Raw genomic sequence first — 15514 nt, 5'->3', positions numbered from 1 at the left:
CTCTCTTTGCAGGGAACTGCCATTCTCAGTTGAACCGTTCGTGTTGTGGACCGCGGGCGGGCTGCAACATATCCTGACTTTTTTCAATGGTGGGTCATAATCTGGAAGCATAAGCCAAATAAACCCTTTCTGACCCAACTTGCTCTTTGGTTGTGATATTTTTGTCAGAACAATAGAAACCCTAACTAAGACAGGAGTGATGTGTTGATAGACTGTCTTAAGTGGGTAACAAGAGTGGTGCCTGCAAAGGAGGCAGTAATCAGAAGCAAATTATACCAACATGACTCAAGTCTATGTGCCTTAAAATGGCAAAATGAAAGTAGATGACAACCACAAATGTTGATGAGGGTGTGAGGCGACAGAGTCAGGGCGTGCCAGATTTACTACATCTGACCCACAGCCTATGTAGGTAGGTATCTGGCAATATTTAATGGCATTAGGAAGGGGTTACTCTATGACCCAGCTACTCTATCAATGGGACTACCTAGAAAAAAATTTCCCCAGTGAGTACACAAAGGGTATATATGAGATACATATACACTGTGGTGGTATCCATCACAGAAAAATGAGTAGGTAAAATATGGCACATTTATATGTTGAAATGCAAGCCTGTGGTAGAGTGACTAACTGCTGTGTGATTTTTTTTCCTTCTGAGAAAATAAGAATAAACATCTTTTCTCCCCAGAGAGCTTAGTGACAACTGAACAAAGAAACAATTCCACACAGATCTATCTGTTGAAGCAGTGAGTTTATTAGGGTGACTTAAAGAGCGTGAGGGAGGTCATTTACAGGGGTGTAAGTGACTCAAAGTCAGAAAGTCATATTTGATTATCATAATGTTTTCCCTGTTCTGTCATTCCCAGTCCTCTCTCCCTGTTACCATGACTGGACTCTATTTTATATGTCTCTAAATATGAAAATGTCTCTGCATATGCAAACAGTCGCTTCCTGTATATGTTTTCGTTCACTCGTGTGGGGGTGATGACTCATGAGAAAGGCTTCCCTAGAGTTCCTGTCCACCCTGCAAGGAGCTGTACTTTGGAGCAGCCTACTCTCACCCGCAACTTACATATGGCTTTTGCAACTCCACATGCGGCATGTGAATATCCTATGTTTCATGAGCCTCGGAAATTTCTTTAGCTTTTTGATTTATGAAGCTCCCTCCTCCCTCTAGAATAGAATGCTTGATTAGGAGAAAATAGACATGCAACACTATCTAAAGCTACATGGATAGAATGTTGAGTCGTACCTTCAAGACAGCTTCTTCTCTATCCTCTTGATCTTAGGTTAAATTTCTAAGATTCTTTCCAATTTTGTGCTCCAATTACTCTTTCTTTTCCATGAAAATAAAAGCCCTATAATACTATATTCAACAACAAAGCATATTAACCATTTCAGAACATTTTTATTCATATAGAAAAATAACTTACAAAAATGTCTTTTTATGGAGGTGCGTTTTTAATGTATCTGAGTGAGAGAGTGGTGTCTTCCTTAATCTGCGGTGTTTTACCACATTAAAGCTTTCCCTTTTTATATGGGTCAATGACAATGAATATAGAGAGAAATCTAACAACAGCTTAAGTAAATTCTCTAGAAATCGAAGAGCCCTTACTTGAACAACCAAAGCTGCTGCCGATGGTGGTAATGGAGGTAGTATAGTAGACAGAGAAATCAAGTAAGAACTCATCTTGTGTCTATACAGCTGACTCATAGTTGCCTTTTGGCCTAAGTTCCTTTGGATCAGACTTTAATTTATTGAGAAAGGAACTCTTGAGATGAAAGAGAGAAAACATGGGAGAGGGAGAGAGAAAGGAAGAGGGGGACGGGGAGGGGATGGGGGAGGGGGAGGGAGACTCCTTAGAGAAGTGTGGGCTCCATTTGCAAATTAAACAAAATGAAAAAAGCACACAGTACCATAATGAAATCCATTCTGCACTTTGCTAGAAGAGCCCTTTACTAGACACATCCATTCTACACTGTGCTAGAGGAGCCCTTTACCATGGACACATCCATTCTACACTGCCCAAGGGGAGCCTTTACCATAGACACACCCATTCCACACTGTGCTAGAGGAGCCCTATTCCCCACTTAAGAGCCCATGGGGATTCAGCAGTGCTCATATCAACCAATTACTATTTTGTCTATGAAAAGGAAAATATGTGAATGGCCAGTGCAGTTGCAAAGGAAAACATTTGCATAACATCAGCCCTTCCTTGGTAGCATAATTAATCTTTTGGGATTATGCGTTTGTAAACATAATTTTTCAGAGCAGTGTCAAGAAAGTCCATTTTACCTATTGAAACACTCCAAGTCATAATTATAGCCAGCTATTGTTTACGGAGCACCCGCTGAGCACCAGACATAATACAAATCTGACTGGTGATCCTCACCACAGCATTATAAAGTGACTTTTATACAAGAGTTCAAACTAGGAAGTTCAAGTCTGAAAAGAGCAATTAGCATGTCCACAGAAATAAAGAATTCAAAACTTGACTGTTCATAGATTTCCATTCCTTGTGTGTTTTCTCGCACCGTTGTCATTGGTGACATCGCTTGTTGTGTCGCCCAGGCTGGTCATGAACCATTCAGCTTAGGTAATAATCTGCCACAGCCTCCAGAGTGCAAAGAGGACAGGCAAGTGCCACTGTGCTCAACTTAGTGTCCCCATAGTGACACTAAGATGTCACACAACTCTGTTTGCATAATTCCATTTAGTTCACCAGACCTGTGAGCAGTGTATACCCTATTATACCCATTTTAAGCGATGGGAAAATGGAAACCTTAGGAACACAGCACACAGTCCGCCATACTGTAACTGGAAAGCAAGCAGTGAGAGCTAGATTTAAGGCCTCGGTAATTACGTGATGTGTTTCATTTGCTTGTCTTTAGTCTCTATTGGTTACCGTGCTGGGTTAAAAACCCAGGGCTCCTGTGAACGCATGACACCTTTACCACTCACCTACATCGCTAGCCCTCGTCCCTGGTTTTTAAAGCCGGATTTAAAATTTTTTTACCTATAACAGAATTATGCTTTCAGGGAAGCAAGACTTTTAACATGTCCATGGGTTAGGTGTCTCAAGCTAGCTCTTTACTGTTACCCATCCGAGCCATGCTCTCCTCTCATGCAGACTCCTGCAGTCCCTGCTATAGTCTCTTCTTACTATAGTACTTTCTTCTGAAGGATGTGATATAAATTGAAACCTGTGGAATACATCCTCTATTCCTCTAAGAAACTGGATTTTATTTTTTTCAATCAGTGACCACCAGTGGACCTCACTCACACTGTCTCTTGTACTAATAGTCAGTCTTTTCGTTGGTGAGTAGGGTTCACTGTGTGTAGGATGCTCCTTGTTTATTCATTCTACCTTTAAACGGAATGTGGGTTGCTTTCAATTCCTGATCAATAGAAAAAGAACTTCTGTGACATGCATGTGTCACCGCTAAGAATGGGGGTGTTGGGTCACATGATGTTGGCTACACCATATAAGAAACTGTCAGGCTGTTTTCCAGAATACTCTTGTCACGTTTACTTTCTCATAAGCACTGTATGACAGTGTTATTGCTTCATGTTCATCAGAACTTTTGTTTTTTCGAGACAGGGTCTCTCTGTGTAGCTCTGACTGTCCTGGAACTCACTCTGTAGACCAGGCTGGCCTGGAACTCAGAAATCCGCCTGCCTCTGCCTCCTGAGTGCTGGGATTAAAGGTGTGCTCCACCACTGCCCAGCTTCAGAACTTTTTAAAATTCAGTCATTCACATAAATGTATTAGCATTCCGTTGTGTCTCATTTGCATTTTCCAATTAAGTTTCTTTAAACGAGTATGATAAGGCATGTTGAGGTGCTCCTGGTTGCACAGACCTACAGTCCCAGCATGGGGAAACTGAGACCCAGCATTTGTAGGGCCCTGAAATGAATAGATAGATAGATTAGATAGATAGATAGATAGATAGATAGATAGATAGATAGATAGATAGATAGATAGATAGATAGATACTGAGATCCATAAGCTATAGGCACTTGTTTGCCTCTATATTTCTTGCTTAATAAAGTATTTATTTGAGGATTTGGAGCATTTAGAAAAGATTTATTTTATTTTGATATTATGTTGAAGAGGTGACATTGACACTAAACTCTGACTGAAGAGAAGAACCGAAAGAGTAGACATGAAGTATTCTGGGCCCTTCCTTCATCTGCAGAGGCTCACACACAGCCTTGGCAAGCTAAAGAATCAAGCCATAGCTGCTATAACTAAGAAAGTAGTGAGGCAGGAGGGAAGTAAATAACAAGTGTAAAGGGTGAGGCAGGGCAGGTAAAGAAAGGTATTATAGGACATATCAAAGCAGGGCTAAGCCTAAGTGCTATGGAGAGTGTTAGAGAGCTTAGGCCAGAATGGGTCATGTATACAAATATGACACAAGGAATTCAAACCAAAAATGAACACAGGAAATATAAAAAATCTCCAAACCCCCATCCCTCTCTATGTCCCCAGATCAAGGTAATCTCTGCACAAAGATGGCTTGCTTGCAACCCTGTAAAAGCCATGTCCAGAGCCTTGATTCTTAGATTTGTAGACTGCATCTTCCAACCAGGAGAGCCAATGCTCTGAGGATGGGAGAAGAAAGGGAAAAAGAGAATCCACTCTCTGCTTCTTGTTGAGCCAGCATCTGCTCAGGACTCTCCAAAGAGGCTGGGTTCTGCTAACATGGGGCCCAGGAATGCCTGCCAAATGACTTGCTTAGAAACTGATGAAGACCCAAGTTGAGCTCAGGGAACCAAAGCCCTCCACAATTAGGCTAAATTATTTTTCTGGTTTAGAGAGATCTGCCGTTGTTTCAGTTTTTCATTGAAATTCTCCAAAGCAGGGTGTACTTACTATTAAGCAGAACTCTCAGACCCAATCCTGACTCAGATCCTTGGGAAATTAGCATTCTGTGTATCCCAATTTGCTTGTCTCTAAGTTCTCTCTCTCTCTCTCTCTCTCTCTCTCTCTCTCTCTCTCTCTCACACACACACACACACACACACACACACACACACGTGCACATAGGTTATTTGCTTATTTATTTAGAACAGTATCAATCAAACTTCGTGGACACCAAGATTATGTAGTCTGACAAGAGCTTATTCCAGGGCTGTCTGGATTCACCAAGTAAGCAAGTGATGACTTCCTCATAGCATCCTGGGTGTTTCTATAAGTCATCAAACATAGCCCTTGACCAAAGACATAAGTAATATCTAAGTAGCTAGATTGTTTTTTTTTCTGGGGGGTGGTGGTTCATATTTTAGTTCTTTCTTTAAAGTGGAATTAAATGACTGGCCTGCATGGTTATCCCAGCACAGCCGAGATACGGTGTCATTGTGTGATGAGCCTCATGTATCAAATGCCTCCCCAGAGGAATTATCTCCATTGTCTCCACTCTAGGCAGGAGCTTCAGAGACACCTGACACATTTGTTCTGAACTTGTGGTGACCTACTTACTCTAAGTTTCAATTTTATTCAGATAAAATTAAAAATGGACAAGGCAATGACATCATTGCTGCCATTCTTGGGAGATTTAAAAGAAACAGAAGAGCACTTTCAGACTCTAGGGTAGAGTTAGAGGCTACAGAATGAGGAATCCACCAGCTAAGTAGCCTGTTGCTGTTTTGAACAGTTTTTAAAAACAAGGATGGATCCTGGGAAAGCCCATGCCTCCTTTCTGAAGCCCAAGCCTCTTTTTCCATTCCATATTGTTCTTTTCTTTTTGATTTTTTTTTAAAAACATGGGTCCAGGTTGAGGCTGGCTTTGAACTCCTGGTCCCCAGCCTCCATCTCCCCAGTGATGGGATTGCAGGTGTGTGCCACAGCACACAGCACTTTCTTCTGCTATCCTGTAACAACTTGGACTCAAAACAATCTGGGTTCAAAACTGGATGGGTTCAAGCTCAGTTTTGCCACTTTATGATATGGTGAGTCTTAGTCATTTCCTGTCCCCAGTTCTATGTCTCCTTGTTAGTCTCTGTGATCCAGCCACTTCTATGATTATGAAGACTCCACTGATTAGTATGTGAGACTCCTGAATTAGCAACAGTGCTTTAATCCTCTCCACAGATATTCCTGAAGGGTGTGTTGTATAGAGCGTGGACTTCATAATACTGACTTTGTGTGACTTAGGGTGACAGTAGCCATCCATCCTTCTCAGATTGTATGCCGGCTTGTCTTATGTCAACTTGACACATGAAGTAGAGATATCTGAAAGGAAGGAACATCAGTTGAGAAAATGCCTACATAAATTCAAACTGTAAGGGTTGGAGAAATGACTCAATGGTTAAATACACCAACTGCTCTTCCAGAGACCCTCAGTTTAGTTCCCAACAACCATATGGTAGCTCACAACCATCCGTAATAAGATCTGATGCCCTCTTCTGGTGTGTATCTGTCTGATTTTATATAATAAAATCTTTGGAAAAAAAGGACCAAGCGGTAAGACACTTTCATAATTGATGATTGATGGAGGAGGGCCCAGCCCACTGTGGGTAGTGATATCTCTGGGTAGGTGGTCCTGGGTTCTATTGGAAAGCAGGCTGAGCAAAACATAGGGAGCTAGGAAGTAAGCTGCTCCCCTTCATGGCCTCTTCATCAGCTCCTGCCTCCAGCTTCCTGCCCTGTTTGAGTTCCTGTCCTTGCTTCCTTCAGTGATGGAGTATGATGTGGAAGTGTAAGCCAAATAAACCCTTTCCACCCCAAATTGCTTTTTTGTTATAGTGTTTGTCTCAGCAATTTAAACCGCAACTAAAACAGCAGGTGTGTTCATTTCCTAGAGCTACTTTTAACAAATGGCCATGAATTTGATGACCTGAAACAATCAGAATAAATTCCTACAGCTCTGAAGCTCAGAAAGCCAAATCAACCTGCCCACTGAGCCATGCTCCTTCTGAAAGGTCAAGCTAAACACCATACTCTCCCTCTTTCTGACTTCTTACATCTGCTGGAAACCCTTCCTGCTCCTCAGCTTGCAGCCAAATTGCTCCTGTGGGGTAGGGGGACTGCAAGGATGCAAATTTGCATGTGTCCAAATCTTTCTCTCCTCTGAGGGTACGGTAGATTATGGTGAGACCTGAAAAGACCTTATTTGCAAAGAAAATCACATGCATGGCTTTCAAGAGGACATGGATTTGGGGACATGAATTTGAGGGTGACAGGTAAGGCTATCTCTGTATCTTTCTCTTTCTACTATGTAGCCTCAGACTACTGGGCACTTAAGTGCATGGACACAGTACTTCAGTTTACCTGCATTCAAAGAAAATAGGACTTACAGTTTTGCTAAATGAGAGAGAGAGAGAGAGAGAGAGAGAGAGAGAGAGAGAGAGAGAGAGAGTGTCTTAGTCTTTCCCCATAATAGTTCCAATTTTATAGAAAAGATAAAACAAAGTCTAGGCATTATGCATATGTTTCATTTAACTGTTAGGTAAGCTGTTAAGAGTGTGTAAAGTCTCTCCTGTGAGTCAACTTTCTTCTCTGTCCAGGATTAGTCTTTTTCTTTCCCAGCATAAAACTTCTGTGCAATGTTTTATTTCTTGGACTCTGCTCTCTGTTTCAAGATCTAATCCTGGGGCTGGAGAGATGGCTCAGTGGTTAAGAGCACTGACTGTTCTTCCAGAGGTCCTGAGTTCAATTCTCAGCAACCACATGGTGGCTCACAACCATCTGTAATGGGATCCCATGCCCTCTTCTGCTGTCTGAAGACAGCTATAGTGCTGTTTACTCATATAAATGAAATAAATAAATCTTTTTTTTAAATCTACTCCTTTTCCATTGTCTTCCCCAGGACAACGGCTCCTCCTTAGAGTCCTGTGATTCTTTCTGACCTCCACCCTCCCTCACTAAGCCAGAGTTTGTCTTAGGCTAGTCGCTAGGAGAATAGCATCATTTCCTTGCCCCCAGATACGGTGATGGCCTCATTACCTATAGCATGGAGGTCATGTTTCCCGCTACACTCACCTGATACTCCTTCTCAGCTCTTCCCTGTGTTCTTTAACTCCATCTCCTGCTCTTCTTTTTGTCATCATTGTCCCCTCCATCTGAAAAGCCAGTCTCTCCCAAACAGCACACAGATTCCAACCATCCTTAAAAAGCCACCCCTTTCCCCAAACCTGCAGAGATTCCCACCCACCAAATAACCAGAGCTGCCATCCTTCCCAGACTCCCATAAAACGGTGCCCTCACCCTGATGCTTCCATTTCTGAGATGATTTATAACCATGCTATGTTCTTTTATTTAAAAGCAGAATCTCTTTCCCACAGCTTGTTTCTGGTTTTCAAGTGTCTTGCTCATATCTTAAATCAAGGAAGGACTCTAAAATTATGATTTTTTTCAGACGTGTATCAAATAACGTTTGAATGTTTTATATTTCATTAAAAGCGGAGGCAATTTTGATGTATTGTTACCCTTGATATCAAATATTCATAATTATAAAGATAACTCAATTCTTTGTAATAACCAAACGGTATGCATTTAGATACATTACCAAATAAATGTATTAATAAAGTGTGTTTTTATAAGTAGGCTGTGAGTAATATTTTACAGCATTAAAAATTATGAAAACCATTATAGCAATGAGGTCACGTTTTGCCCCTGGCAGATTGAAGTATTTGCATTTTCTATTAGACTTTCTGCATCCCAGGAGACAGAATGATGGCTGGGCTTTTTTTTTTTTTTTTTATTCTATGGGGTAAGATTAAAGGGAGAGAGCTGTTTTAAAACCAAGGAACAGAACAAGAGGGTCACGGGTGTCAGGGGTACAAACACTGCTATTTAATAACGTTGTGGCTTGGAAAAAATCAGTTAACTTCTCAAAACTGTTTCACTCTTGTTAAACAGGGCTCGGGTCTCAGTCACAAGGCTGTTGAGGAGGTGAATGGTATGTACGTAACACGGGTAGTTTATGGGTCACTCAGCAAATGGCATCGACCTCCATTACAAGGGTTAGCTTGGGAAGAGGTGGTATGGCTTTTTTCATTTAGCAGCGGGTTTTCATTTTTTAAATTTTGACTTCCTTTGTGAATTGCAGCCAATTCTATCAGAAGCCGAGGAAGCCGATGAGTGGGGCTTTAACCTCTAAGTTGCCCCGAGGGAGAGGTAGCTAATGAAAAGACATGTGAGAGAATTATCCGCACTCCTCTGCTGAGGTACAAAATGACTTTTGTATAGATATCCAGCTTGCTAATTATATTTTTAATGTCGAATGAATGGGGTTTTTTTTGTTGTTGTTTTGTTTTTTATCTTTAGTCCTAGAACTGACCAAGATGTATTAAAGGGAAAATATCTGATTTTAGTCATAAGTCAAGAAAAAAAACCACTTAGCAATGAAATGCATGGTCAAATATGTACGGATAGGATGTGACAGTGTAGATAAAATACTTTCTTACCTGCAGTCTCTTCCCTCCAAGATCCAAGTTTAGAAATCTGCAGTAGGATGCTGAGATGCAGAAAAGCCTGCCATCTGAATTCATTTGAATCCCTGTAAGAGCAATGTCTCCTCTTACCAGTTTGGTCTCAAGCTCTCTTTTTATTCTTCCATGAGATTGCCTTCTCTCCTCTTTCTGGTCCCATGTGCCCTGTTTAGGATTCGAGGGCCCTGGGTGCTCCTCACTGTTTTGTGCTGGCTTATTCTAGGCTTTGCTCACAAACTAGTAACACCCACCAGCTGTGCACTTTCTTACACTCTTACACCCCCAAAGTGGTTGGGCAGAGGCAGTCGTGTTGTGATTGCCTCCCTCTCCCCTCCCCATCCTGTGCATATTTTCCAAAACTCATTTCTGGAGTCATTACTGAGACTGGAGATCTTTTTGTCTTCCTTGTCCTTAAAGAAAAGGTCCTAGTGTCTTTCCACTTCTAAAGAGATGACTTTCCATTCTGGCTTGTAGGCTAGCCACCAGGTCTCCAATTAGAAGATGGCTACTGCAATCAGAATAAGGAATGGAACAAAATGTTGCTAATCTTACAAAGGAACTGGGGCTGATACCCAGAGCTGGACTGGAACTTCTAACCTTTCACATTCTGTCTTTGCTTTCACCATCCCAAAAGAGCAGTTTTCAACTAATACACACACACACACACACACACACACACACACACACACACACACACAGAGACAGAGAGAGACAGAGACACAGAGACAGAGACACAGAGACAGAGAGAGACAGAGAGACAGAGACACAGAAACACAGAGAGAACCTGGGGGGGGGGGTGGAACCACCAAAAGATAACAGATGCTATTATTATAGCATCTACCCCGAAAATGTCATTCTGTTATAGGTGCACTGTCCACAGAACTGGTTGACAAGGACAGACATCCTCATTTCTGTGGAGGTGACAAAACTCCGATGGTGGCTGGGCATGGCAGCACATCAGGCATGGTGCTACATCTCTATGAGCCCAGCACTTAGGAAGTAGTCATGGAAGAATCAGGAGTTTGAGGCCAGCCTGGGTTACATGGTAAAAGCCTGTCTCCAGAAACAAACACATGGGCAGGAGCTGCAGCTTAATTCTGCACTTCCCTGCCATCTTGCACAGCTCACCAGCAGCTTGACTCTAAATGAAGCCAGCCCCTTCCTGGTGAGCCTTATGTGGGTTGACTTTGCAATTCTGAGAAGTTTGTTATGTTTCTTCTAGCTCAGACTGTACCATTAACCACAAGGAAAACAGGGCATATCCCAACCTATACATTGTATTTAAAAATCTTTATATTAAGATAACCATGTAAATTGCCAAGAGAAAGCAATGCCTTTTAACATTTTATTACTTTATTTATTCTTTGTGTGCATGTGCACATGTGCATAGGCATGTTGGTGTCATGTGGCATGTGTGGAGGACAGAAGTTGACTTCCATCATGTGGGTTCCAGAGATTAACCTCAGCTTGCCAGCCTTGTTAGTAAGCATCTTTACCTGCTGAGCCACGCCATTTGCCCGAAAGCAAAATTCTTGTATACGGTTCAGCTACAAGCCTTGCTAATATCCATCCAACACCTTTAGACTATAAAAATGACAGTGATGTGATTCATCCTAACACATTTTAAAAGTAACACTTTTTCCCCAAGGAGGTGGGACTTAAATTAGTGGCTTTTTCTTCCTTGCTTCTTTCCTTTCCTTTCCTTTCCTTTCCTTTCCTTTCCTTTCCTTTCCTTTCCTTTCCTTCCCTTCCCTTCCCTTCCCTTCCCTTCCCTTCCCTTCCCTTCCCCCTTCCCTTCCCTTCCCTTCCCTTCCCTTCCCTTCCCTTCCCTTCCCTTCCCTTCCCTTCCTTTTCTTTTCTTTTCTTTTCTTTTCTTTTCTTTTCTTTTCTTTTCTTTTCTTTTCTTTTCTTTCTTCTCTTCTTTTCACTTTTTTCTTAATTTCTTTCTTCCTTCCTTTTTCTTTTATATTTTAATTAATATTTATTTATTGGTTTTGTTTTTGATACAAGGTCTCACTCTGTAGTCCCTGGCTGTCCTGGAACTAGGTCTGTAAACCATTCCAGCCTTGAATTCAGTGATCCACCCGCCTCTGCCTTAGGAATGCTGGGATTAAAGGCGAGTGCCACCCTGGCCTGGAAGATTAGCTGCTTTTCTTATTGCTGTGGCTAAATGCTTGATAACAGCTAACTTAAAGGAGGAAGAGTTTATTTTGACTTTAAAGAATATAATCTATTTTGCGTGGAAGGTATGCCAATCAAATAGGAGGCAGCAAAGTATATCACCTCTACAACCAAAGGTGTGATCTACACACAGAGCTGATAGGAAACAGAATTTGGCTACAAAAGCTCAAAGCTCACCCTCAGTGACTCACTTTCTCCAGCAAGGCTCTATCTCCTAAAGGTTCCACAGCCCTCCAAAACAGTTCAGCAAACTGGGCAGCTAGGCTCACATTTGACCTGCAAGACACAACAGCCTGCTTTATTCTTAATTGAGGCATTAGATTTCTCTTTTCATGGACATTAGGGATAGCTCAAATAAAGGTTGGGGAAGCAGCATTCTTTACAATACATATTTACTGAATGGAATCTGGAATAACTGGCTCTAGTTCATTTATGATCACATTTTAAATTAACGACCGATTCTGAGGGTAAAGGGGAAAATGGTTTGTCTAAGTCAATGTTCTATTGCTATGAAGAGACACCATGACAACAACTCTCATAGAAATGCATTTAATTGGGGCTTGCTTACAGTTTCAGAGATTTAGTCCATTTTTATGATGGTAGATAGCAGGGTGGCATGCAGGTAGATATGGTACTGGATAAGAACCCAAGAGATCTGCATCAGCAGGCAGCAGGAGGAAACTGAGATACACTGGGCATGGCTCGAGCATCTAAAACCTCAAAGCCCACCCGCCAGTGACACACTTCCTCCAACAAGACCACACCTACTCCAACAAAGCCAGACCTACACCAGCAAGGCCACACCTCTGTCAGCCCCTCCCAAGTAGCACTACTTGAGACCAAGCTTTCAAATATATGAGTCTATGATGGTCATTGTTATTCAAACCACCACATGGTTGCTTTCATAATATCAGCACTTTCTGGGACATACACCTTCTCAACCTGCACCAAACCTCTCTCCTCTTCTCTTTCATAGCTTCTGATCTAGTCAGCCTTTCTGCTTTTCTTCACATATCCAGAGCCTAATAGTTGAAAGAGCATTCAAGAATTCTCATGGTTTCCTGTATCTCTGAATGGTTTTCTACTCCTGCTCATGGGAGTGAGTGGCTCTGACAGGCTTCGTTGAGGGACTAGAGGAGAAGCCATCTTGGTCAGAACAAAATGTGAATTTGAAGTGAGACACCTATTATCTGAACCTGATCGTTACACAATACTCACGAACTGAAACATCACACTACAGCCAGAAGTGTGCACAATTGTTATGTGCTAATTAAAATGTGTGTGTGTGTGTTCTTTAAGGGATGTTTTCAGAAGCCTAAAAAACTTTCACACGTTATTAACATCTACATTCTCATGAAGTTTTTACCTATCTCATGAGGAATGTAGCACACTAGTCTTTTGGTCTCAGGTTTCCCTCCTGAAAGGCACAGGTATTAAACTGGATGGCAAAACTTTTTTAGCCCTCTAACATACTACAACTCAAGGGCATCCATATGTATTTTCAAAACTAAAAACAATATAAAGACATATTAACTGGGTCCACTGTCAACAGAGTACATTGGCTGTTTTATTTGGTTGTGAGACTAACAAAAAACAAACATCCTTTTTTAATATTCATATATATATATATATATATATATATATATATATATATATGAAAAACAAGAATGGTATTTAAGATACTTAGGTAAATGTGGTAGGGCATGTTTAAAATTTAACAATAGCACAAATCATCTGGAGACAGAGAGCTCTTTTGGGAACTAGGTACAAGGACCTGCTATACTTTTGCAATCACTAATACTCACCCAGAGCAGAAGGAATGCGACTGTTGCCTAAACATTATTTGAGCAGAGAACTATAGTGCCAGCGGTGTGCTAAATTAGGAGGTTTTGACTCAGGCAAGGGATTGGAGGGAAGCTTGGTGATCCTGCCTGTCAGCGGAATGTGCATAGTCTTAGTTGGTGGGCTTTGGAATCTGAGTGAGGAGACACTGGGCAAAGTGTACACAGGAATTATCAAAAGAGAGGTGGAGAACCGGAAGTCGTGTGTAATTCTCTTTCCTTTTGCGGCCATCGGTGGATCGCAGCCGCCAAAATGATGTTCAATCCCTTTGTGACTTCTGACCGAAGCAAGAACCGCAAATGGCATTTCAATGCACCCTCTCACATTCGGAGGAAGATCATGTCTTCCCCTCTTTCCAAAGAGCTGAGACAGAAGTATAACGTTCCGTCTATGCCCGTTCGGAAGGATGATGAAGTTCAGGTTGTTCGCGGACACTACAAAGACCAGCAGATTGGCAAGGTTGTCCAAGTGTACAGGAAGAACTACGTCATCTACATTGAACGCGTCCAGCGAGAGAAGGCAAATGGCACAACCGTCCACGTGGGCATCCACCCCAGCAAGGTTGTTATCACCAGGCTAAAGCTGGACAAGGACCGCAAGAAGATCCTGGAGAGGAAAGCCAAGTCCCGACAAGTAGGAAAGGAGAAGGGCAAATACAAGGAAGAAACGATCGAAAAGATGCAGGAGTAGAGACATCTCATGCACGGCTTTCATTTAAGACTGCTTAAGTGAAAAAAAAAAAGGGGAGGAAGAGAGAGAGAGAGAGAGCCTGTCTCCACAGTTTCCAGCATATGCAATGAGTTGTTTATTGTTGGAAATGTGTTAGAGGACAGTATAGCTGTAAGGAAAAGAGAATTTTGGTTTCAAAGCTTTGAAGATCATGAACACTTTGTTTTTTGATGTTGAGACGGGGTTTTATTGTGTAGACTCACAAGATCTGCCTGCCTCTGCCTCCTGAGTGCTGGGATTAAAGGTGTGCACTACCACTCCCTGGTGACTGGCACAAGCTTATGTGATGAAGGTGAGGGTGTAGACAAGAAGATGAACTCCCTCCTTCTTATTCCTCTTACAAACAGACTTCTAACTTATTTTCCAGAAAGTGGCTTGTTTGCATGTTGACAAATGGAGGGACTTCTGTAGAAGGCACTAAACAGTAGATGTCATGACTTACACATAAAATAAATGACTGCCCATAAAATAAATGAATAAAAGCAAATTTAAAGGAACAAAGTACAAGGAAAGAAGGGCATTGTATCGCAGGTTGTAAACATTCTACCAAGCTGAGGGCTGTTTAGTGTTTAAGTGTGTGTGTGTGTGTGTGTGAGAGTGTGTGCTTGTGTGCATGTGAATCCACCTATGGGTGTACTAGAGCTGGCCCAGTGTCTCTTCCATTGAGGAACCGCATCATTCTTATGATGTAGCTTACTCAGGTCACATGGTCAAAGAAGGTTTTGTCATCTAATTTCATTTTGTTACCTCAGATTTTGCGGAGAACCTGATCCTGGTTTCTGCTTCCTGACCACATGGACTTGCTGGGGATGAGCACAGATGAGCTGGACCTGTCACAGCTCCCTGTGTTGCCCTTCCAAATCCTCCTTTGGGCCAACATTTTCTGCAGCCCATGTAAGCCTGGATCTGTTGCCAGGCAACGTACTGCTACATGGGTATGGAGTCAGAGAAGCAGCTGTTACCGCAGTGTGCTTACCTGGGCACCGGTAATCCAGTCACTACTTACACTGCCCAGTTAAACGAGCCAATAGGCTTCTCCACTAACGACTTTTGTTTCAGCTATTTATTTTAATCTGAGCTGTTGCTGATAATAAAGTTTCCAAAATTAAAAGGATCCTGCTATGGCTCCAGGTTTGAATGCTTCATCTCACCACATTACTATTCTGTGTTCACTGACACATTGACGGCTCCTAAAACAAATTATAACTCCTTGCTTCACTTCCAAAGCCTTCCCAGAAAGGGTCCACCTTCCCTAATCCAAACACATAAAAATGACAACGTATTATTTTTTTATATAGACATCTGGTTTTGGTCCATTTATCTTAAGCA

General features: G+C 41.9%; 1 pseudogene; it reads left to right on the top strand.

The window, feature by feature from the left end:
* Positions 1–13708: 13708 nt before the first annotated feature.
* Positions 13709–14146, top strand: LOC110311831 (annotated as a pseudogene).
* Positions 14147–15514: the final 1368 nt, after the last annotated feature.

Source organism: Mus caroli, chromosome 16, assembly GCF_900094665.2.
Source record: "Mus caroli chromosome 16, CAROLI_EIJ_v1.1, whole genome shotgun sequence".
Classification (NCBI taxonomy): domain Eukaryota; kingdom Metazoa; phylum Chordata; class Mammalia; order Rodentia; family Muridae; genus Mus; species Mus caroli.
Note: the sequence above shows the minus strand (reverse complement) of the source record. Positions and strands in the feature narration are given on the sequence as shown.